At 42.8% G+C, this 26556-nt stretch overlaps 1 long non-coding RNA gene across 3 annotated transcripts in view; it reads right to left on the reverse strand.

Moving 5' to 3' along the window:
• LOC101748407 overlaps positions 1-26556 on the reverse strand; it is a 451745-nt gene that overhangs the window by 367327 nt on the left and 57862 nt on the right. For all 3 annotated transcript variants that reach the window (XR_006931068.1, XR_005862678.2, XR_005862677.2), the window contains exon 3: positions 5921-6060. This is a non-coding gene — a long non-coding RNA (uncharacterized LOC101748407). The remainder of the gene's footprint in view (positions 1-5920; positions 6061-26556) is intronic.

Genomic DNA, 26556 nt, shown 5'->3' on the forward strand with positions numbered 1-26556 from the left:
GCTAAAAACATGATTGTGCCTGTGGTTTTTTACCTTGATACTTTTACAGGGAACAATTTCAGCCCCCTGGGTGCCACACAAACTCGACTGCTAGATGCACTGTGGGGATTGCTATACCCGAGCACTTTGTGCTTTTGCCCATGAGCCTGTTTTTAATCCAGCTCTGCCTATCCTTCTGCCAAGTGCGGTTGATACCGTCCATCAAGTTTAAAAGTTATTAGGAGCAGAGAGAGACAGACAGACAATCAGATTGTAAAATCCAGCTGAAAGCATTATAACACTGCTAGCGCATCCCAAAATACTCTCCTCCCCTACAACTCCATTTTCCCACAGCTTGTTCCATTTTCAGCTTGGGTCCCAATCCTGAAGAGATAGCATTAAGGAAGTTTTCATCTGATGGATGCCAGCAAGTTAGCATGTGCTTTTGTGATTACTTGAAGAGCATGTATGTACAAGTACTTTCCGGAATCAACAGTTTCGATTGTAAATCATTTGAGGCAGGATTGCCATTTATTAAATGCATGTACAACGACCTGCCTGAGATCCCTAACGCTGCTGTAAAATGACTAAATAAGTATATAATACTGACATCCATGCTCTGACAGCAGCCACAAGACTTCCCATTAAATGAAGAGCTCAAGAGGCAATTGTGACTAACAGGGAAAGCAAGGACTGGGAAACTGCATCTCTGGTTGTTGCTTACTGAGTGAGGCCAGGATGCTCTGTGGGTTACTTCTGTCTGGAGATATCAGCTCCAAGCTCCCCTGTGTATGGCACACTGGCCTAAGAAATTCTCAGCCTGAGACAAGCCTTTCCTTTTGCTAAGTGGCAAACACTTGTTGGAATTATGCTTACTATGAGTTGGCCTAGGAAAGCTTCAGGGCAATCAGCAATGATCTGCAGCGTGCCACCTGAATGTAAGAGCTCAGCCTTCAGTCCTATCTGACATTTGCTTTCCCCAGTGCCACTTAAACGAATCTTAAATCTCCTTGTTTATCTTCGGTTTGTATGAGATGACTTTTCAGAAGAGCTAGGCAATTTCAGCAAACCTTAACCAACATTTATGCATGCGTGTATGTATATATCCGCACAACTCCAAATACTTCTTTTTCTCTTTCCTTTCTCTTCTGTTTCTTTGGTACATCTGCTGTTTCTGTCTCCATATGCAGCCTTACTTTTCCCATCTCTTTCTGCTTTCCACGTCTTCCTCTCACATCATTTTAGCTCTAAGTATCGCTCCCTGACCCTACTAACATCACATTTTAATCAGATAGCACCTCCTTTTCCTCTTGCAAAACTCTGTTATATCGTTCACACTTGAAATGCAACAGATAGTTTAGCAAGAGTGCATTTTTGCAAGGAGCAACCAAATAAAGGGGATCCAAAGCCAACTAAAGAGCCTCGCTTTCAAAAGGGTACAACAGAGAGTAAAGTGAAATTAGAGTTTCTAAAGCAAGCTGGAAAAGTTTCAGCAAAGTCTTAGCCCACATTCTGATTACAGCTTAATTGGACACCCTGGTGTTTGAAGGGGCTCAGTGGAAAATAAAACAAATGTGCCTATTGTTCTTAGAATAAGTATTATAATAATAATCATTCTTTAAGCATCAGTAGTGCCTTTCATCTAAGGGCCATAAAGCACTGTGCAAACATTAATGAACTAAGCCTCTCAGTGCTCCTGTAAACAAGGTAGACATTTTAGACCCGTTTTAAATGAAGAGTGAGGTCCAAGGAAGATAACAGCAATATGTTTCTTACGTTTGCAATCTGTTACTTAAATCTATGTACAACTAGACCCAGTGTAAGCATTGCCTTATTTTCAGAAGTGATAAGTAACCTTAGTTCCAATGGCTTTTGGAAGCATGTAGCATCTTTAAAGCTCAGTTCCTACTTCAGCTGCTTTAAAAGTGTGTGCTGAAATGCCTCTCAAGATCTCTGTCAGAATCAAGCAACAAGCCTGTGCAAGGATCAGAGGAATTTAGGACTCCCGGTTCCTAGTCCCTTCATCTACACAGTAGTCTGCCATGATTTCTTTAGTACAGCTATTATCCCATAAAGACCTAGCCACAGTCCTCACTTTCAGCATGAGCAATTCTGTTGAATACAATACTGAACACAGTGAATACAGTTGATTTGGTGTGTGCAGGTATTTACAGGATTTAACCTCACACACTTCCCTTTCTAGACTTTAGTAGACATACTTGGATGGCTTCATGTACCCACTCAATAATTTTAAATATGAAGCTAAATCCCCAAGAAACTTTGCTTCATCAGTGCTTGCTAACTACCTGCAGATTGGTTAAGAAATTTGTAAGCATCATTTCCCATGCATTGGCTTAACAAGAAGCTTTTATCCTTGCTTTCAGCCAATCCCAGTGCTAAACAGAACACTGCCCAATTTATTTTTTTAACAAGGTTCTCTGCTATTGAAACCAGTATGAAGTGCAATTTATGGGCTTAACATTCAACTGTTAAATTATCCTCCCAACATCTTTCCAGGCCACTCTCTTAGCTCTTCAGAAGAATATTTTATTGGAAAGGGTAAATGTATAAAAATCTACTGTTAAAACACTTAACAAATCTCCCCTGTCAGGCCAGTAAACTGTAGTCCATCCACTCTGATCTGAGATTGCTGTTTCCCTGCTCCCCCCTCCCCACCTCCCTTTTCTTTGTTTAAAATATGCTGACCACACAGTGACCTCTCGTAACCCATTGGTCGAAAATTACAACCAGCCACACAAACAAGCAGCTCGAGGTCAGAAAGAGCAGGGTCTGCTAAAAGTTAGTAATCATACATTAATTCCCTGACATAATTAATCAAAATGAACCACCGTTATCTAGCGCGGAACCTTTAACCTATTACAAAGGGGTCAATTTGCAAACCACTTGAGCATGGGAGTTTGGTACAAATAGCATACTCCCTTCATCTGGGATGCCCTAAGTAGGCAAAAATGCCTTTGAAGTCCCAAATCTACCAGATTTAGATATAATTTCATCAATCAAGTTAAAAGGCTGCCTTCCCTCCAAAAAGGATTTCATGTAGATCTGTCATCTAGCTCTGTTCAGTGGGTGACTGAAAATCCATTTGTTAGGCTCTTTTTGTCAGGATGGAGTAGGCTGCAGTTGGCTCTACATGTCAAAATAGCTGAAAGTTTATCAAATTGAAGGCTAAGAGGCATGATTTGTGTAAGAACCTGTGCTGACCTGGTAAAGGAAGCAGTAAATCTCAGCTTTGTTATGCCAATCAGCTTCAATTCTGAAACTTAATTGTGTTTTCACTTGATATGACTATAATTACATCTATATAGTGCATCAGCTACTCACAGTGAATAAGACATAGGACTTCACACATCTGTACAGCTCCCAGGATCATGCTGCCTCACCATCTTCTGTGCACTCACCTGAGCAAAGTTCCTGTGAAATATTATCTCTATCCTAAAGGAAGGAACTGATGCCCAGAGAAACACAGCCCTGACCTTTCAAGGATTTTAGTACTCAGTTCCTTTGCAAACTTTAAATTTCCACCACCATCTGCATGAGTAAGGCACCTCAACAGGAATCAGGAGCCTAAATACTCCTAAGATTTGGGTTTAAATAGCATGTCCAAGGTCATGCAGGAGGAACTTGCAGCAAAAAGGAGAGCAGAATCCAGGTCTCTGAAGTCCACTGAATCAACCTTCCTCCATCAGATTTAAGATCCCTACAGTCCACAGAGTCTCCCTTGAGTCTTATCTAATCCTCTTTTATATGTATCAATGCAAACACTCCTCCATATGTATATTTAATGTATTTATTTATTGCATGCAAGAACGAATGAGCTGTAGAGTTTTAGAATATCATCTTATCCACTGATATCATATATCACACAGGTGAATCTCAAGGGGTTTATGATGTTACCAAGACCCCCAAATAGAATTAATTTTAAGTCATTCACCGAATCTCATTTTCTGTGTCATATAATGTATGACCACAACAAAGATGTCAAAATATTTTAAATGACTTTACATTAGTATTAGTGCAACAACTGCATTTGGAAAGTATCACACCTACTTAAAAAGTTTCTGGGAAATGTAAAACAAAGTCATTGTTAAGGTCAGTGTTTTAGCAGAGGTCACTTGAACTACAATTCCCAATATGCACATGGAGTTGACATGTCTGGCTTTTAAAACAAAATCACAATTCATCATCCAAATGTCAGATCTGTGGCTTATGAGTTCCTGGTGTCTGAATGATTATGACACTTATAAAGTATATTTTATTATTACAGCCCACTCATTGCCACTCTCCATATGTGAAGTGATGGATATTTTAAATGTAATTCTACTTATTTATATTTATATCTTACTAGTGACAGGTAAAAAGCATCAACAAATCACTACAATTTTTAACTAGTCAGATACAAGATTTATTATTAGTATAGTTAGTATGCATACTGTGGTTATTAGGAAGAGTGATTCCCACCCAGAGAATCATTGTTTAGTCATGTTTAATTAAAACAAACCCCCCAAAAAAGGAACCTCAAAACATTCAGAAATGTCACACAAAGGTAAAAGGGACAATGGTAGAAATGCATATGGGGCTGCATATGGGCTGCAGCATCTCTCTGTGCTGGAAGTGGCTGCTGGAATTTGAAGGGCTAAAGGAAGAGGTGAGATTGCCTTCAACGTACTATTTATTCAGAACGCTACCATTTCAGACTACTTAATTAAGTACATAATTTATTAAGAAGCTTCTGAACATTAATTGTTTAAAAAAGTTGAAGCTGCAATAATGGATAGAGTCCTGCAGTTCTTGCTCAGGTTCCTATTTGACCACCTAGTTTTCTGTAGAACTGCAATTAAACAACCTTTGCAATAAAAGATAGGTACTGACAAAAATGTGTCCACATATGGAGGTGTTCCTGGACAGAGCAGCATTTTGGCAGAGCATCTAACATATGCACTTTTGCTGCAGTGCTATTATAATCAAGACAAGTGAGCTTTGTACAGTCTATAAGACTTTTGTCATTACTGCAGAGACCTTCAAGAAGTGCAATGCTTCTTCCCCATCAGCTGGCATAGGTTCCTAGGACACTTGGACACGCTGCCAGACAAACCTACTGCCTGCCTCTGCTCCACTCCACACACCGTGTGATCCACTACAAACTGCTGAAACCCTCTCTTTGCAAACGTCTAAAATGGATATAACTATAATCAATGACCTCTAGGGTCTCTGATAAAGGCATTTAGCATTTGGCAGGCACTGTGTGGGCTTTTGGGTCAAAAACAGTAACAGCAAGGTAGTATTATGAAGAGTTTCATCCTCAAGTTATAATAATATTTAATAGCAGGATCTTCATGTTGTTAGAAATAAAAACACATTGCAGAAATGAATAACAAAGAAAATGAAATTGGACACATCACACATTCAAACAGACTTCAGGGCTTACAACTTCCAATCACAGAATTAGTAAGGTTGGAAATGACCTCTGAGATCATCTAGTCCAACCATCCACCTGCCACTAATATTGCTCACAAGCTACGTCCCTCAGTGCCACATCCCCACGGTTCTTGTACAGCTCCAGGGATGGTGACACACCACCTCCCTGGGCAGCCTGTGCGAATGCCTCACCACTCTTCCTGAGCAGAAATGTTTCCTAATATCCAACCTGAACCTCACCTGGTTGAGGCTATTGAGGCTCTCATCCTATCACTCTTACCCAGGAAAAGAGGCCAACTCCCACTTTGCCACAAACCTCCTTTCAGGGAGTTGTAGGGAGCAATAAGGTCTCCCATAGGCCTCCTCTCCACCAGACTAAACAAACTTGGAGATGTTTTCTAGACCTGGACAATCACACAGCAATAACCCTGCTCTTAAATAGGTAACTTCTGCAGCTGTTAACAATTGCGAAACAAGTGTGAAAATGCCAGCTGCAGCATCTTACTTGCAATGTGAGGTTGCTCCAAGGTATGAGTTATCTTGAGCTGATTCAGTAACATCATGTGAAGGACAAAGAGGTTGCTGGTAGCTCATTCTGCAACGCTGTCTGAGCTGCAAGGGCTTATGAGTCACACTCCGGAGAGTCTGCAAGGAAAAACACATTACATTTTCCAGGCCACCAAAACTCAAAGTGAGAAATTCACACGTGTTCAACGCATTCCCTCCCCCACACACACAGTCTCAGCTCCCATGGGATAGGGAATTTATTCGTTAATTCTTGAGCTTAAGTCTTCATCTGAGGAAGAGATGAGCATCGAAGTCTCTCCTCTCATCTCGCATGGAGATGAAAGCTTCTCAGTTGGCCTCTTCACTGCAGCCTCCCCCTTCCTGGAAGAGATGAATCCCCATGGAAGAAATCCAAAACCTCTGGCCACCCAGCATATCCATCAGAAATAAAAACATCTTCACTGAGAAAATGCATGCGTAGAACAGAGCACAATGCAAGGCAAGCTCTGCTTGCACAGAGCGGTAGAAAATGAAAGGTAAAAGCCAAAAAAGCCAAACGGAGTGGTGTTGAGATAACAACAGGACATTGTTTTGATCCCAGGAGATCCTGTGGTTTTTCTTTTTAATAGTGTCACATAGAGTAACTTATAAAGGAGGCAGGGAAGGTGACACAATTTTATAACTCTGCGGGGGCTTCACACCATGGGACAAGATTCCTATTGTACAGAGGAATATTGGAAAGAAAAGGGGGAAAGGGAAAAAAAAAGAGCTTGCAAAGCAGATCTAAAATTACACCTATTCTCAAGGAAGATACAAATCTAGGCCAAAAGGATTGCTCATTACAATGAACTCCTAGGAACTTTTCTAGCAAACGCTTCACAGGTATTTATCAACCGAGCCCAGGGCAGGTAAGGAGAATCAGAAAGAAAGAAAAACAGCCTGCTTTCCCTCCACAACTCTCTCAGCCCATTTTCTACAATTGTAGATCTTCTAGTGAGTGTGGCCAGACCTCCTCTATCCAGAGATACAGCACTGTGCACTGCTCTCTCTGTTCCTCAGTCCCACCATTGGCAGCAGGGGTGGGATCCCATTGCACCAATGGGCTCTGTATCACCTGAGAAGGATGCTGTGCCCCATACACACAACACCAACAAATCAGTCGCAAATCTCAAGTCAAAATGTGGAACAAACCCAAGATAATGCCACCCTCTTATGAAAGAAACTCACAAACAGTTAAGCCGAAAATAGCGTCAACTGGGCAGGTTCAGAGGGAGAAACAAAATGCAACAACACTGTGTGGGCATCTGTGATTCTGAAATGATAATGTGAATCCAGGACCATCAGTACAGTGGGATGACCCCCCCCTGTCCCACTGTTGCTGTTGTGAGGTGAGGTCTCCAAAGATCTCTGTCTGAGCTAATTTCAGTTGTTTGCTGCAAAACTTCTTTTCTTCCCTTCCCACTCTGCATCGCACAATGCTCTTTTTGGTGTTTCCGTTCACACCGCGGGCACTGATCCCTGCCAGGAGAGGTGTCAAAACTTCTAATAAAACGACTGCTCACGCAGAAAGTCTCACAGACGAAATTTTGGAGCCGTACACACTCCCACACAAAGCAGGGCTGTCAGATCGGATTGCAAGGTGTCAGTTTACCCAATTCAAACCTGAGGCTCTATTAAAAAAAAAATGCACAACAACCCATCCCCTTACAGACACACACGCGAATGGAAGACGTCAATCAAAAGTAATTAATAGTTTTCCTTCCTCTTTTGCTCTCCAAAGAATGCCAGGAGACAATAATCTGTGAACTCAAATGACCGATGAATAATATTCATGCGAAAATTGGGCTGGTGGTGAAATATGCACAGGAGTCGTCAGTGCTACCTGAAGGCCATAGTCCAGACCATCTCTCAAATGCCTCTGCAGTGCTGTGCTGAACTGCTCTATGCGATGTGGAGTTTGGGAGGTGAAAGAAGGCATCGGCGCAGATGGGGAGGACAGATGTGGGGTTAAGCCAGATGTGAGGGAAAGAGCTAAGGGCCAGATTGGAGCCTTCAGCACCCACCATTTACGTCAAGCAACTGTGAATGATCTCATTTCCCAAGTCATCTAGGGCAAAATGTGGCTTTCTGTAGAGGAGCCAATGCTTCTGGGGGCTTGTGAAAAAATAAAGGATCCAATTGAGCTTCAATGAGACCTGCAGGGATTTAACCCAAACTCCTCCAAACTGAAGGGCAGAGTTCTGTTATCCAACAAGACCAGCACAGAAGGGCAGTGTTACAGTTGGTTGACCCTTCACCGTAGCATCAGACAGTGTACCAAGTGCTAGAATGCTACTTTATTTTTAACAATTAGGAGTGCACTTACCTGCAAAAGGATAGAGAGAGGCTATCAGGTCTGTAGCCCTACAATCCTTCTCCCTCTTTAACCCACAGAATCCAATGCCATATTTGCTCCTAGCCATAACGTGGATCACAGCTGTGTATCGCTGCTTTCCCCCAAACACACCCACGGATGTGTTGGATCCAATCCATGTGGATGGAAATGCATTAGTAGACAAGCAACTATAAATGTACCTAAAAAACCAACAAGCTCCCTTTTTCTTCGTGTTCCTTCTCTGGAGACAAATGCCCCTCTTTGGAGGCTCCTGACCAGGCACATGGAGGAGGCAGACACACCTGGCTGGCAAAATGAGCTCCCTTCAGCTGCATGTGATCACCTCCCTTCAGCCAAAGTGTTCTGGTTTAACAAAGAGTGACTATTAAAACTATTGTGCAACTTTTTCTTTGCTATTTCCCATCCAGTTCCATATGTAAAGGCATGATTCTGCAATTAAACAGTGAAGTGTGGTTTCTCAATGTATATGCTGAAATTCTTGCGTGATTACGGGTGGTAAATGACTCTAAATCATCCACTTTCACCACCTAATACATGCACTGCTTTTATGGACAGACATCATATATATGTTCTGAAGGCTTTTTTTTTTTTCCCCCAAAGCTTTTTTTTTCCCCCCATACTTTCAAACACATTGTCTTCATATCCTAAATCTAGTCTGAATGGCAAGAAGTTGCATGATGCAGGTAGCTCCTCCCAGCCTGCTTGCAGGCAGCCTCACGTTTAGACGACCACTACTACTCCCGCTATCTGTAAAGGGCCTTAAGTTGTTGCTGCTGCTGTAACCCCATAAAGCGCTCTTCTTTTGTTCTTTTCTTGAGTCTGGTTCCTAGTACCCTTCAGACATTTTATTGATCTTTCTCCCCCTCTAGCTCATACATGCTAATTGTACCTCTGTAGCAAAACAATCTTATTATCATGTTAATTAGTGGGAGGGTTGTTGAGGGTTTCCAGTTCATTACCTGCTAATTTCAAGATAAATGAATCCACAGGTTACTAAGTAAATAAGGTCACCTATCAAGTACTTGTAAACGTGTTTGTAAACAAGGAGGGGAGATGGGGAGGGAGAGAAAGGGAAGCATGTTTGGCTTGGATGGTGGGAAGTAGCTTTGGATACGGATTTGGCATCCCATGCTGGGGTGACTCCATTTCCCTTGAACTCATTTGTAATGGAAAGCGAATGTTTGCTGTCCACCTGGTTCCCCAGTGGGACGTTTCCTCCCTGCAACTACTTTGTGCGCTCAAAAGGCTCTTTGTGAGCAGATTACTCATTCGGAGGTTCGGTTGATTGTTGCTGCCTTTTGTGGTGAGAGCCAGGAGTGAGGACATGCACAAGGCAAAGCAGCACCAAAGGGGGAACAAAAAGCATGGTAGTGTGAGTCACGTAACCTCCCCCTCCCCAGCCTCACATGGCTCAGGGTTATTCATATTGCCTTTATACGCAGGGACACGGGACAAAGAGATTCAATGGGCGAGGGGAAATAAACAGTCAGATCCTCTGCTGGGGTAAAATGATATATTGCTTTGAAATCCGTGCGTCTACACCACCCCCAAACCTCCAACGGAGATCTCTCCGAGTGGGGCAAGTGGATAAAAGGACCATGTAGAAAAGCCTATCTGAGCTATGCGGATTGCAGAGGTAAAGTTATCAGCAGACAAAATGGAAAACGATGCTGAGTGAGCTCCCCCGGGGTCTGCCCTGGGACCAGTTCTGTTCAACATGATTGTTAAAGCTAGTGAAATAAAGAATATGAGAATTAAATGTTCAGAGCACACTAAGCTGGGGAGGGCGGCCAGCTCACAGAAAGGAAGGAGGGCAATTCAAAGAGAGCTTGATAAATTGGAGAAAAAAAAAATGGCCCAGCAAAAAAAATAGGGCATCACTCCTTGAGGGCAAGTTTGGGGTCCAAGCCTGGGCAGGAAGAAGACACATGAATACAGGGAAAACCAGGCAAGGTGGTGATCCATCATTAAGGACATGAAGAGATGAGCAGACCTCAAGTTAGAGAGGAGAGAGCACTGACTGTCATGATGTCGTGGAGAAGGCAAACATCATATTAGCATTTGTAAGCAGGAGTGTTGCCAGCAGGATTACCTGAATGACCTCCAGCCCATGCAGAGCTGGCTGGGGCCAGGTTTAGAGGGAGAGCTGAAAGATCAGAGCTCTGGGAATCCATCCTGTGAATAAAAAAAGGAACAAGGAAAATAACTGTTTCAATGGAGGGTCTTCAGAAATGCAAAAGATGAAAGAGGGAAATCATCTACTCTCCACAGCCATACTGACTATACCAGAAAGGAAAGAGTTTACATCAGGGTAGGAAGGATTCAGACCAGGAGAAGAAGTCAGGTGCCTGTATTACATGTTTAGAGCCAGCTTAAGGACCCAGGAACATCCAAGACAGGCCTATTGGAGATTTGCATCCTTGTGAGGAGGCTGAAAACTTGGCAAGGTACCACCAGAGATTTAAACCAGCAGTAGTGTCTTGGGTTTAGGTATCTGAATGATTCCCTCAGTGCAGCTTCTTAAAGCTACGGGCAGTGAACAGTGTTATAATTTGCATGAAGATGCTATAAAGTCTTTGGAAGAAGCTGGCACAGTCTGCTTGCCTTGGAGTACTGAGGTCCAGTAGATCCCTACCCAGAACAACCTTAGGTACTTCTCATTTTGTATATAGGCGAGAACTCACTAACCCTCCTTCTGACAACAGTGTTGATAGATTCATCTTTCAAAACCCACGTTTGAGTCTGTTTCAGAGGTTTGTAGCAGTTCAGAGTTGAACACAGACTCTCCAAGGGTGGTCCAGTGAAGCAGACCCAAGAGGAGCTGGGCAAATTGCAGTGAGTCATCCATCTGCCCCATCCCACCTTTTTCTCTGAGGGAGATGTCTGTAAACACTCTTCCACTTTGCCAAATTTGTTCCAAATTCTGTTTAAAAGATACTCTTGTGATGAATTTCCTTCTTTTTCCCTGAGTTGCTTTTAAAACTTGTTATTTGTGCCAAAAGCTCTGTCATATGAGTCACCTGATATTCTCCCACCAGCTGGATGAGCACGAAGCAAGTTGTATCATCAGCTTCCAAGGGTGAATGATCATGAGAAACGTATTTAAAACTGCTTTTTGCAAGCATGCATGATGGAAATAGCCAGTTCAATGTTTGCTACAAACAAGTGCAAAGGCACCACAAAAAACTGTCCATGCAAATTCATTTTCTTTTCTTTTCTTTTCTTTTCTTTTCTTTTCTTTTCTTTTCTTTTCTTTTCTTTTCTTTTCTTTTCTTTTCTTTTCTTTTCTTTTCTTTTCTTTTCTTTTCTTTTCTTTTCTTTTCTTTTCCTTTCTTTTCTTTTCTTTTCTTTTCTTTTCTTTTCTTTTCTTTTCTTTTCTCACTCCATTTTTATTTGAAAAGCTGTATATTTCTCCAATTTTATGAACTAAAAAGTAGAAATAGTTTCTTTATAAGATTAGTGGTTGATATCAAATGCATGTGAAATCCTTCTTTGAACTCTGAATTGCTTGTGCATTTATTTGGATAGCAGCATCTCAAGGAGCTTAAATATCAAGAATGGCAAATATGAGGAATATTCAGCATGAACTTATCATTACTGTAACTGAACAATTCAGTTGTATGCATGAAACATCATCAAAGGGGGTTCTGCATACATAATTATTTAATTTTCACCTGCTTGCCATATAGAATTAAAACAGACTTTAAAAATGCTTTCTGCATTCATTTTCTGAGTGGGCTTGGGAATTTTGGGGTTGTTTTTCTGTGGTTAGCTGTATAATTAACCCAAAGCCTATTAAGGCAGACTCAAGTGTTCGTACCGTCTGGTTTTGGCATCCTTTTCAGTACACCTCTAAAGTTACTGTGCAAAGTGCAGACACAGCAGCCCAACTGCCATCTGAAACACTGAATTCTCTCCTCTTCTTTTTTTTAATTAAGATAATAAATTGGTCTTAAATTATCCCTGAAATCAGACCAGTGTTGATTACAATGGGTCTCATGCTGTGACAGCTCAAGATGATGTTATTTTTATTCCTTTTCAATGAGATCTTAATCTCTCCCTGCGTGTAAACAAATTGTCACAGTAACCTTGTTCTTTAATCTCCCAGCTGAAGACCTTTAAAGCATTGGGAGATAACAGATCTAACTGAGATTTCATCAGCTTTCAGGCTTTTACAGATATGCCGCATGCCTCTCCCACTGCTGCAGTCTTTAAATGTTGAAGGAGAGAAGTGCACATTACACTCAAACGCTCGCCTTAAACGTTTGAAAATAGTATCCGCCCAGCAACATGCACTCCAGGGCTCAGATCTGCGGCGGAATTGGGATGCAGGCAGGAGGCAGGTTGGTGCCTTCATGGCAGAACTGTGGCTCTCCGGTCTCACTGCCCCACTCTGGACTGTGGCAGCAATAAATGCTGGCCTGCATTTCTTATTCCCCTCCTAGCAAAAGGAAACTTGCAGGGCGCAGTTAGGAAGAAGAATGAAAGGATCAGAGGTAGCTCCCTTTTTTTTTTTCTCTTCCACCTGCTTTGCAAATATGAACTAATTCATCTTCTAAAGCAACAGATACATAATTATACCCAGTCAGCTATTACAAATGGGGAAAAAGAGGCAACAGGCAGCAAAGTTATTTGCCTAAGGCCCCGCAGTCTCTGGCTCACGAGCAGTGAGTAATTGCCCACCCTGGGGAACCCAAATCTTCGGCCTCTCTGCTCTCCGCTGAATGCTTTGGAGCAAACTCCCAGGATTAGCTGACATCAATAACTGCTTTCCAGCTAAGTTCCCAAACCTTTTTTCCACCGGCGCATGGCAGGGATAATGCTGCCGACCCCACCTGTGAATACTTCTTTAAAAAATAATGTCAACAATCTGCGTGTCAGGCTACTTCAGTGCATTCAGATGAGCATTTTTCATGTTTGAGGGCATGTAAGCATCATTATTCATAGTGGTAGGACTGGGAATACTCAATAGCATCCATAAACCTGGTGTGCATTTCCTTACAGGTGAACATTATTTGTGAGTAGACATATGGGTACATTTTCCAAACACGATACAGGAGCCACTGCACACAGGAAAAAATCTGTTCCTGTTAAAATGGCTTTTGCCCAGGCATCTATTGATGCTTGGAAAATGCACTCCATTTATTTACTGGCGTGCCAGTTATTTGTCTATAAAACAATGTTTTCTGTCAAGGCAAAAAATTTATTGCTCCTACAGTTTAAACTCTTCCATTGAAAATTCAGCCAAAACTATTCCAAGTCTGACAGAAAGGCCTCTGTGCAAACAGCACAGATATCTGCATCAGGTTTTCAGTAATACTGTCCCCCATTTACTGCCGACTTTCATTTGTTTTAATATGCTTCCAGATCAAATTTAAAAGCACTTCATATATTTCAAAGAGTATTTTTAAAATGGAGCAGATCTACGTTAGCAGCTTATAAGTAGCAAATAAATACATATACATACATGTGTATATATATGATGCAAATTGCTTTTCATTAACGTTGCCATCATCTGAGAATTATTTCTCTGCTTCTGGATGTTTGCTTTCCTGAGAAGTTGGAGTAAATAAGCACTTTTCAGGGGTTCTTCCAAGGAAGAATCTTAGGCTGATGGTGCACATTTTACCCACATTTCATCTGACATTTCTTTATCAGAAATAACAAAATGCTTCAGCAGCATTAACAACAATAACCAGTTCTTTAATACCAAATTATTCTACAGATGTCTCTCCAGTTTGCCAAATTATTTTCTTGGAGTTGAAAGAGCCACAGCATAATGATCTGAGGACACAAAAAGTTGGACTCCATAGGTTTTAAACACTTTTCTTTTGTTCAGGGTGAGTTTTTATTCTGAAATTCCTTCAAATTTTCTCTCTATCTTTTTCTTTTCTTTCTTTCTCTCTTCCTCTCTTTTTCTCTTTCTCTCTTTTTTTCTCTCTTTCTTTCTCTCTTTCTCTGCTTCTCTCTTTCTTCCTTTCTCTCTTTCTTTTTCACTTTCTTTCTTTCTTTCTCTTTAAGCATTCTGCCATTCAATTTCTAGGAAAATTGATATAATCAGCTCAGGAATGATTCCAGAGAATCACGGTTACTCATCGCTTTCTGAAAATATTATAAATAGATAATAGGAAGCATTTATTTATTCATTTATTTGCCAGCAGGCCGGTGCAGTGACAACACTCAGAGCTGAGTTTGGGAATATTTACTAGCTGAAGTCTGAAACCAAACAGCATCAAACACGACTCGTAGCGTGAGGAAAAATAAGCTGCTATTGATTACTCCCTATTTTTATGCTTCAGAATTTCAGTTTGGAAAAAAAAAAGAGAACACGAGAGACTTTGCCTGTGGTTGAGAGGCCTGACTGCTCCAGAGGCATGCTGTTCCTGCAGCTCCTGATCACGTGCCAAACCCAATTACGGATCCTCCCCATTATCTCCATCGTCTCCAATGTCAGAAGGAGCGGCAGCCATCAGCAGAAGCTGCGTGATGTGAAGGCAGGGCAGGGCTCTCAGAGAGGACAACTCCATTAAGCCATTGCAGCAGGGCAGAGCACTCCTCCCTCCCTGCTTTGCTATGGGTCATTCCTCCATTGGACACACAGAGGAACGAGTACTTAGGATACTTGCACTATCACATGGGGCTGCCCCACCACTTCAAGCCTTACAGCACGCACACGTTACAACCTGAGATAACACAGGGACACTGCTTTTTGCTAATCTGCAACTAGTTCTTGAATCATTCCCTAACTACCCTTTTTCCCTATAGTCATTCCAAAAAGAAAACATCCCTGATAAGACGTTATTAAAAATGTATAGTGGCTTTAACTGTAAATATCAGCTGGAAGCTCTGCCTTAGATTCCGCAGCTGCAGTTCAAGTCTATGTGCTTAGCACCATCTATGCCTTATCATAACGAGGGCTAGCAAAATACCACAGCCCAAACCAAGCATAACTTGTCTTGCAACTTCTGTAAGAGTGAAGATCAATTTTCTCCCTGAGCAACAGCCTAATTCATCAGCAGAGTGGAGACTAAACTGTGGCAAGAACAAATAGCAGAGGTACAGAAAGAGAGAAAGAGAAGGGGCTGAAAGGAACGTAAAGACAAAGCAATTTGCAAGCTAGCGAGGTGCCGCCTGGGCTGGAAGAGGTGGTTCCGTGCACAACCCCTGTGCACCATTTGCAGAACAGTAAGCCCCAGAGTTACACTGTGAGACCCATCCTGCACTGAGGCATCGGTTGCCTCGCTATAAGCACATCCCTTGCTCTCCTTAGTCTGTTTGGAGCCTGCTGAAACATGGAGAGACAGGTACCTCCACCCACCACTCCAAACAGCCTTCCCCATGGTGCTGCCAAGACAATTTCAAAGAAGATGGTGTAGATGATTGCCTCAGTGAATTTACACATGATGGCAAATAACTATGCTTAATAAAACTGAGAGAACCTTAATGATTTCATTTTGGTGATTTAATTTATAAAAGCAAAGCTTAATCATTTAATAGCGTCATTAAGAAAACACCACAGGAAGTTTAGAAATAAAGAATCATCCATACCTCCTGAGAAATGAGTTTTTTTTCGAACATTCAGCTCATGACAAAATAAAATGGAAAGCTTACAGCTTCTTAAATAATTGCACTTGAAATATAAGCAATCCCTAAAGAATCCATTTAGCCTCATCTTCTGCAGCACTGAAGAATTGCATTCCTGCTCACCACTGTGTGAAAGCGGCTCCACAAGTAAGAGGCAGCACTGGTGATGGGAATGTGTGTTTTTTGGTTAAGGAATTCTTCGTGAACTAACTGCAAATGTCACAGCAACATCAACAACAAATAAAATGAAATAAAAAACAAGTTTAAAGCAGCAGTTTAAAATAAAATCACGCTATGACATCACATTTGGTGAAAGGACGATGGAAGCACCCCTTACCAGCAAATCACAGTGCACGTGTCTGTGTGTCTGTCTGTCCATGCGTGCACGTGCACACACAAGTGTCTGTGAGTCCCTCATGGAAGTCTCCAAGGACTGGATTAACCAAGAGTTTGCACTGGGGTAATGGAAAATATGACCTCATTAGCACTAGGTTTGTCATTTGCTCCATAACACAAAAGTAAATTACAATGTATTAATGCAGTTAGTGTTGTTTTTAATGTGCACTGGGATACAATAAAAGTTTTTATTGGGGAAGTGTGATGGCATGTTTTCACTACAGCATTAGCACTTGTCTTCTGATAGGGCAGCCAGTCATATTACCCAGTGGAACACTCCTATAATGATGTAGTAAAATTTGACTCTGATATAGTAAAATCTGTTTATGGCAAAGCTGCTTTTTCACACAATTGGGCTGGGGCAGGGAGCAGAAAGGACATAGCTAAAAGAATTCCTTTATAACTCTATGTTCATAGAAAGTGTTTCAAAACAAACAAACAAACAAACATTCCCAGGCTTCAGGCCTGCCCAGACAAATTGCCATGCCCATACTATCCATTTCTCTCTGCATGGTTTCTTCTCTTCCTCACCCCATCCAGCAGCTGCCATAAATTAGTGACCACGTCTGGATGCAGGAACCCAAACAGTATTGTAATTTCACACACTTTTAATGGGCTTGTCACAGAGTTTTGCATGTACAACCCAAGCCATATAAAACCACCTTGGGCACACTCGTGTTAGAGGCAAAGTGATGGAGGAGAGCAGGGGGTGGGATTCATCCCAGAGTGAACAGAGCTTGCTTGTGCTTGCTGTGGGGCTGGCAGCCCACACCCTCCTGCCCACGCTCCTTTACTGCCTTCCTAACAACAGGTTTGTGGTACTAATGAAGGCTCGCAGGTGCTTCCCAGATTGCTCATTTTAAGCCATGAGTTTGCCTTTCCCTTTTTGCTAACTGGACAAAGAAAGCTTCATGCATTTAAACTCATTCTCATAGATCCCATCCACTGTCTCTCCACTCTTCCTCCTTTCCTCTCCCCTCAACCTTTCATGTTTGAGGGTAAAGAAACCGAGTTTTGTTTTCCATCTGAGATGCACTGAACCAGCTCAGTTATCCCTTTGGAGGGTTTTGTGAGAACAAGAGCTGGAGAGCGGAATTTTCTAGGATGAATGTGTGAGAGACATTCATTAAAACAAGAAAAAGGTAGTGAGAAAGTCCTGAACAAGGCTTTGTAATGAATGGACCCAACTAACCCATGCCTGTGGCTTGCTTGCTAGTCTAGTGACAGTAGTTGAAAGTTATTTATTTGTTTGTAATATACTTTTCCACCGGAACACTTTAGTAATAAAGAGACATGAGGGGAGACACATTAGAAAGTGTGCCATACATCAAAATGAAAAGTACCACATAAGCTACATGATAAACGTAGGATAAAATGTACTTTGTTTTCCACAAGACAAAGCAATAAGGAAAATGCTGTGTCTGGTGTAATTCTGAGCTTGGAACTTCTGCTTGTTATTTATTTTTATTAAGCAAATATACAGCCCTGTAAATGTACCTGGTGCTAACTAAACAAGGATAACATGCCGTCCAGGTCGGGAGAAGTTCAGAGCCCAACACGGCCAAGGTACTGTGCAGGATGGACAAAACAAAAGACCATGATTCAGGGAAATATTGAGAGGTTTTAGGTGAAAACAAGCAGAATATATGAAAGAAGCGTATAATGGGGCTATTGAAACTCCACATAATCATTAACAGGTATAAACGTATCTCCTTCTTAAACACTCTTCTCCTTCCCATTTATTGATTTATTCCCGGTGGCATATTGTTTAAATCCTTCACCGCGGATCCCAAAGCAAGGACAGCCTTTGTGTTATTTGTACAGTGCTTAGCACAGCCCGGCCCCGATCTTTCACCGGGGGCTCTTCTTATTTCTTTTGCCAGCATCGCTAATATAAAGAGCAGAACTGAAGACGAGAGCAAGGAAGAAAAGCATCTGCAAGGCGAGAGTCAACAGAATCTGAGGATGACACCAGAGGACTCCAGACAAGAAAGGGGGAGAGGAGGAGGAGGAGGAGGAGGAAGAAAGAGTTTCCACAGGGGCAGTGGCAGTGATTATCTGCTTTGCTTCTCTTCCTTATTTGCTCAGGAGCTCTTGCAGTTTTACTTGAAAACGCACAAGGAGAAAAGAAAAAAGGAGAGAAAAGAAGAAGTTATTTTGACTTACAAAAGCGAGGAAAGGTCATTAGGAAGACTTGAGAACCAATAAAGCTCTTTAAATCCTTCCTACTTGTAATGCATACAGCAAAGCTTACAGGAAAGCTGCAGCTAAGAAAATTACAAATGGTAATGCTATTATTTGGCATATAGTTGCCAAAGGCATTCAATATAAAGATTTTACAGAGGTGTCAACTGATATATAGCAAACACACAAACAGTCTCCAGCACTGTAACATATGCAAGGAGAGCCGAGGCTAAATATTAAGCATATGAATTATATATTGCTGCAATGCGAGGCTGAGAAAATGCTTGCTGTGCACCACAGTTAAAATGAGCAATAAATACCAGCGTTAATGCTGGCAATGTCTTGTTGGGGAAGGTTCCTCCAAGGCCCCTCTCCCAGGTTTGGGTTTCAAACCGTTTTCTGCTGCGTTGGATAATGAAGTGATTAGACTGCTCCTTTCCGAGACTGTTACATATTTAAAACAGGTTCCACCACTGCCTTGTTTTAAACATCAGAACCTGTTTTGGGCGCCAGAAATGTGAAACATGAACATCAATAGCTTTCTCCTGCCAAGATAAGAGCTTGCTGCAGAGGCCAAACATATGTCTTTCTTTCCTTCCCCAGGGAGGTTTCTGGATAAGGAAGAGGTGTGTCTGCACCTGAGCTGCTTAAAATGGCTCAGCCACATATGTGCATTTTGTGAACTTCCCTTTGGTCTTGCTGAGATTTTGTCCTCAGAGCCGCAGCCATCTGCGTTCCGCGGGCCTGAGGCCGGACTCACCACTAAAGGGATTTTAGCACTGGGGTCGGAGCCTCGTGGTAGGTGAGAGCCTCATCGGAGGGGCTCAGCAAGAAAGGGTGACCCCTAGGATTGCCCTTTGAAAGCAGCAGCAGGTTCCTCTCGATAAAACACAATGCGATTCATCACCACCCACCTCGGCGCCAGCGAGGTTCAGGTGAGGAGGTGATAGCGATGCAAATGTGTGACACTGCTGCATGTCAAAGCAGAGCTCCTGGGCCAGGAAAAGCAATGTCTGGCCATGCTAGGCAGCCAAGGTGGTGCCTCTGCCACCTCATGCTGGCAGTGCTGCCCATGCCCAACGCCCCACACAAGTGGGACAAAGCACGGCTTTGTCTTCAGCAAGCTTGCCCAAAAGGCAAATTAGTTCTTGCAGCTCAAGTTTAATGAACAAAAAGTGCTAGTAGTAACCAGACCCTTCCCTCCCTCCGACAAGGTGGGGTAGTGTCAGGGCAAACTCAGCTGGGGACTGGAAGAAAGACTCTCCTTGTGTTTCGCCCTGCTTGAGTGACTCTGTGCAACCCAACACAGGGCTGATCCACCCTTGGCTGCCTTCCCCTGCGGTCTCAGCAGAGAAAAGAGTCACCTGAGCCAGGCTGCCACCCAGCTGCTGGCTGCCAGCCCTAGGATGCTCTCTAGGGAGACAGCTGGAGCCCAACCTGGGCTTCCCAGCCGAGATTTCCTTCCCTCTCTTCTGTTTTGCCACATTAAATGTTCAGAGTTCTGCCCTTTCCAGTGCCATATCTGCACACTAGATGCTTGCTTGTGCCTTGAAATCACAACCCAAAACACACCAGAAAATATATAAAAATATATAACAATATACATAGAAGAATAATATATAATGTAGAACCATATATAATGATATATAATATATAACAACGTATAACAATATATAACAAATTAGCTCCAGAAACTCAGTCTGATTGTAGAGACAGTATTTCATGTTTCCTTCTTCAAAATGTACATTAAAACCACCAGGTCACTCTTATAGTGCAAGGACTAATGGGGATTCACAACTATGTTCAGGGGTGGTGGACGTGAAGCTACAGGGTGACTTCAGCTTCACCCTTTATTATATATGTAAAAGGCCTCAAGTGTGGTCTGACCACATGCGTAGAGCCAGTCCTGAAGCACTGACAGCTGCTTTTAAAGTAGAAATTGCAGTAAGAGAACACAGATCTGGACAGACACAGGAAATGACCCCAAAAATACAGGGAGCTTTGGATAGCAAAAATGATGGTTGCCTTGTGGTATTTTGGCTCCAGTAGGGAGCCAGAGCTCCTAAATCTTCACAGTCAGCACCATCCAATTTTTAAGCAGTTAGGCAGTGATAAATAAATGCTCGTTTAAATGCCTCTTATTGAAATTAATAGGAATGAATCATCCTGGCATTTTTGAAAAATCTCTCTGAAGCAGCTTAGGTGCCCAGATATCTTCAGCAGCATAGACCTGAGCAACTTTTCAAGTACTAGTTAGAACCTGCTTCCTGATGTGTCTCACAGCACTAAATCACATAGAATGAATGGAGTTTTTAATGAATGGGAGAAGATGGGGCTCATCTGCCAAGCTCCCCTCGCCTTGTGCAGAGCGTGGCAGTAGCTGTGTCTGCCTTCCCTTCGCCAGTCAAAACTTAGGCAGAAACCACGCATCCCAGGTCCTCCATCCTGTTAGCCAGGGTTGCATGCACATCCCTTCCACTGCAGTGCTGCTCTTGAGCCCTGGATTCATTACATTTCCCAAAAGATTTTGGTTTTTTTTCCTCCCTGGGTCCCTTAGCGCACAGAGTCCCCCCAGGGAGGTTACACCCATGTCCAACACTCTCTCCTGTACTATGGCACCTGGATACTACCTGGCCCCAAAACCCCTGACAAACCCAAGCTTTGTTCAGGCAGGTTCCCTCTCATTTGTCCATTGGGCTCCCAGAGAGCTCAAAATAACTTCACTAGCTCAGTGCTTGAGAAGCAGAAACCATGCTACTCTGTCAGAGATTCCAGCCTCCAAAAATTCAAACTGCCATAAGTACAGAGGTCAGAGGGAGATGGGACAGGGCTGCCAGAGGGAGAAAGAGAGCTCAGTTACTGCTGTGGTCATGAGCTTGTTCCCAGCCAGAGGCTTTAGTCCATGGGAGTTGCTGTGAGAAGAGAAGTGAAGGGAAGGCATTTGGGAATGCTTTGCATCCTTTTGTGTTTGATTTTGGATAGCTTGGGAGGCACAGCACATTCAGATCCCAATGTCATTGTTTAAGGGGTTGTTTGTTTTCATTCCCCTCCTCCCAACACAGAAAATTAAATTTGGCACACGGAGACCGGGCACTGATGACTCTTCAGGGATAGATTTTTATTACATTTAGGAGACAGTCAAAATAGTTTTTGACATTATTTTATTCTAGGAATTATAACCGAAATCCTGAGGGATGGAGACACGCAAAGCCCACTGTAAAGCAGTGGGAGAAGCTGATTGCCCAAGGCTCCTTTGAAATCCCAGATTATGTTATGGATATAGTCACACAATTGAAAGTGATCCATTTAGCACAGTTTAACCAGTTACTGCCTGCCAGATGAGGCGTGGGAACTGCTTCTGTGGTTGAAGCAAACTTGCTAGCTACCAGGTGGCTGTACTTCAAGCAAGGGCATGGCACTGATGGGTGATAGCTCCTCCAGCCACAGCCACTCAACCAGCATGTCACGTGCCAGCACCTGGTGACAAGGAGTTATTATATCACTGGGATGTGTCCTAACAGCACTTCTAAGCTTCCAGCATGTGGTGGCCTCAGTGCATCTGCTGTGTGTCTGAGGGTACAGTCCTAACACTGCAAACAAGCTATAAGGGATGAATGAAACAATAATCAATGGGTGAAGTGCAGAAGGTAATAATAATGCTAGGTAGAGTGGATAATAGGTACGTAATATATGCTTTTTACAACTGCTGGATGTCCAGAATCGAGTCTTCACTGCATTTAAGGGAGATTTGCTCCAGAATGAACACAGAAAAATTTGTTATTGTAGGATTGCTGTTGTAGGGGAACAAAATAATGCAAGCCCAAATCTCAGCCACTCCTTGCACGTGGTTGCAACTCTGCCTGTGCAAAGAAAGTATCCGTATGCAAAAAAAAATAAAAATAAAAATAAATCAAAGCATGAGGGTATCTTTCTTTGCAAAATACAAATTGTTTCACATTTGGAAAATCTAAAACAAACTCTCCATATTTTTGGCCCCGGAAACTCAGCTGGCTACTTGAATTAAACTGGCCAGCTACATCTTTTCCACAGCTCCGTATGCAGTTAATAATAGCACTACTTTGAAGTTAGCCAATTCCTTTCCTCTGACAGTCTCACAGTGCTTTTGAAATGCAGCTAAATGTTATTATTCCCATGTAGTAGCTCAGGATAAACCATGAGAAAGTAAACGGTTTGCTGAAGGCTGCAGAGTGGCAGAGCTCAAGTTTCCCGTGTTTGAGTCTGTTCCTGTAGGTCAGTGACATCCAATTTGGGGGTCCTACAATGCAATGCATTTCCTTAGGGAGACATTTGAAGCTTTTCACCCTGGTCCCTCCTTTATCATATGACTATTAGGGGACTGAATTGGAGCCATCCCCATCTCATACAGCTATGCGGTAGATGTGTGCCCTGTGTCATGTTGGAGAGGAGTTGCTGTGGGACTCAGAAAAATGAAAGCAGCAGGAGCTGACCTGAACATGACAAAATCTGGCCTACAGCTCACTGCATGCCCAAATCCTAACCTCAGCCAGAAGAGAGGGCTGCAGAGAGCAGGCTCTGAGTGGGATAAATTGTGATGGGCTAGGAGCTATAGCTATGACACTTCTGTTCTTACTAATACACCTGCAATCACTCACCATGTTCATTACCACAACAGTTCTTGTATTTTTATTCATCAGCGAGAGCAAAATGACCGAGCCTCCTGATGCCTTTGTCTGTGAAACACTTTTGTCTGCTGTTTTTGTATCACCTTTGCCATCGCAGCTGTAACAAATCACCTTGTTAATGTTACAGTGCTTGTTCTTGTGGCCCGGGGTGATCCCTTGTAGACTGGTGGGCAATGCTCACATAACTATAATCCGACGCATTTTCATGCAATTAGTATGCAGCGGAATTGTCCTCAGATACTCACCCACATGCAAAAAGATTAAATAAGACCCATTTAGCATCACGAATCGTCCTGTTAGGAGTTAATGAGGTCTGGTAGCTTGCCAAAGTCCAACACACAGAAAGCTCCGGCAGGCCAGGAGGGGAAAAAGGAGGAGCTGCTGGGTTCAGCCAGATAGACCTTGAAGTGCAACAGCTGTGCCTTGTCTTTGAGGAGAGGATCAAGTAGAGAATATGAGATAGGCAAACGTTGGCTTAAACTTTCTTCTCTCTTTGATTGTCCTTGGACATCTGCCTCATCTCCTGTCAAGAATGTTTGGCAGCTGTGAGCCCAGAATAACACAACCGCTCAGCCAGCCCACTATCGCCGTCCTCTAATACTTTAAGCCAACTAGTCTCTGCTGTGTGCCTCGACCGATCCTGAACTATGCTAATGCCTTGAGCTAACTAGGCTTTCTAACGGCCCAGGAAATACATAGAAGTGGGGTCTGTGGTTTATTTTCCTCACGTGCTAATTGGCTTTAATTGTTGGCCAATTGGATTTCAAGTTGAGAAAAGGGTGCCCCAGACAAAAGGAAAAGTGTTAACTTAAGACCGTGGGAGAGACGGGCCATTCTGTTCAGTTTCTAATGCAGTAGACTTTATGCAGATGTGTAAGTCTCAGGGCAATGGCTGTCCTAGAAAGATTTCTCAAGCATAACCAATGCGGTTTCTTATAAAATATATGCTTCCATATGGGCTAAACGTTATTAACGTTCAGCTATCTGCTGAAGTGTAAATTCCCATCTTTCAGAACCAAAGCGTTTGTGCTCATTTCACCTCAAAAATGTAGGTGTAGGTAATAGGAATACCAGATTAATTCAGCTAGTGGCTTTAGAACTAGGAATTCTTCTGCCAAAGCTTCATTTTGCCCCCACAACCACAGCAAGGGAGTAGGAAGGGCTTCCATCCTGTACATACTTCTGTGCTTGTTCAACAGACACAAGCCCTCTCAAAATAAGAAGGGCACTTGGGTACTTGGGTCCTGCAGCCATGCAGCCTCTGAGCAGGATATCACATCATAAGAGTCATTCTTTGGTGACACCATATTTATTACCACTGCATTTCCATTTTCAAGTAAGTTTCTGGGAAGACAATTAGGCCATGCTAATACACCTGTGAGATCAACCTGCCCAAGTGGAATGTGTGAAATCTTCAATGTTTTTGTCCCCCAACGTCCCTCATAGATAGGGTAGTGCAATTATATGTCTTTTGTTGAGGGCACAGAGGGAGACATCCTCAGAGGTAGCTGGGATCATAAATACCTATGAAAATATGTGCTAGAGAGACTAAAGGCCAGCTTTTCAAAACTAAATTAATAGGATTTAGGCACTTAACCTGCTTAAGCACTTGTAAGAACTTGCTGAAGAACTACAGAAAACCTGATCAGAAGTGATTTGCCTCGGTCAATTCAGCGGCTTTTTGCAGAGAAGGAGTCTATGTCCTAAAACCTAATGATGGGAATTCAGTGCCATTAGGACCCAGCCAAGTTCCTGAGCAAAACCTCAAACAAATCCTCATCATTATATAAAACATCTAGAAATAGGATCAGATTATGGCATTGCGAAGATGATACACTGACTGACAGTTGTTTTCCACGCTCCATTTCATGAAGGATATTCCTTAAACAACACTCTGTTCAAGATATTTTCACTAGCCCAGCAGCTTTTTCACTGAAGATCCATGCAATTTTTGTATAAGCTACACCAAAACCAAGGATTAGCAACAAAGATGCTTAGGCAAATCTCATTCTTATACAAAATTTAACAAAGTTTTCTCTCTCCTTTGAGCCCTAAAGAAGCAGATACGTGTCCTCTTGTGCCTGTAGCCTGATAGTCCTTAATTGGAGCAAAGACAAAATTGTTCTTCAAGTCTAGGGCTGACCACGTGGACCCTTATAACTCATTCTTTGCTGTTGTGCTTCAATGTATTGAAACGTTTGACTAAATGTTTCCCACTCAGGTGCACTTGACTGCACATGGGAACAGTGCTGAGGATGCCAGAACCAGCACAGAAATGTTCTAGCAGTACTTCCAACTGGGACAAGAAATAGAAGTGCCATAAATCTCAGGGCTTGTTTTCCTAATAGGAGTACAGATATTTGGTTAAACACAGACGGTAGGCTGCTCTATCCAAACCAAGCTTGAGCTACGAGCACCTTGACCCCTTTCTTTGTAAAAAGAAACAAAAAAGTATCTTAATTCCATCCTATCTCCTCACTCTATGTAAACTGCTGTAAGGAAAGCAAAAACAGAGGAACTATGCAGGGGAGTGACAAATTCATCAAATTCCTCAGTTAAATCTACTGCCTAGTGATAATATCATGCTCTTCTCCATGAAACACGATATTGTCTCCTGGTGTACAAAGCACCAGGGGGGAACATACTTGCAAAAACTTTCAGCTACAGTGAATCTGACCTGGAGCACTTGTTCTCAGGGGCAAGACCTGAGCTCAGCCTCCTCAGCAGTTCAGTGACACCATGGGATTAACACAGAGGGACTTTGCTGCCTTGCAAAGCTCTCGGTCACTGCTGCTCCCTGCAAACACTGCTGCATGCTGGCATCTCATTCTTTCTGACAGTATTCATGGGAGGTATGTTCTGCTTGTAGGAGCAAACTGACCAAATTAGACTCTTTGCTTCCCTTGCATGCCGTATCTCCTTCTTCCAAGAGCACCTCAGCATCCATGATGTGAGGAAAACGTGGCAGATAGCAGCTCTGGAGATGAGACTATCGCAAAGTACTTCCCTGCCTCCAGTATTTTCACTTGGGATTGTCCCAGTTTGGCTTCTTTTGTGTCCTCGGCCATCACCGAGGAAAGCCGCACACTAGACACCTTCTGTAGCTAGTCAACACGTCTCTGGGTTTTGTCAGGAGGGGTAACTGAGGGCTGACACCGGTCACCTGCTCTGAAGTGCACTGCTTTCCAGTGCTCAGCGATTCCCAAGAAGCTGCAAGTGGATGTGAGTGGCAGATGCTAACAGACACCAGAGAGCCTGAATCGCCAGCTTTGCCTCTCACTGACAAATTGCCCCTTCGCCTCAAACATCTCCGAGCAGAACTTATCTCCCCATCGCTGCGCTGGCCGCCCCTCTTTGCAAAGGCAGCGTCCTTCCAGGTGGATTATTTTGCACTCAGAGGCTGATGCCTGC

This window comes from Gallus gallus, chromosome 10, assembly GCF_016699485.2.
Source record: "Gallus gallus isolate bGalGal1 chromosome 10, bGalGal1.mat.broiler.GRCg7b, whole genome shotgun sequence".
Classification (NCBI taxonomy): domain Eukaryota; kingdom Metazoa; phylum Chordata; class Aves; order Galliformes; family Phasianidae; genus Gallus; species Gallus gallus.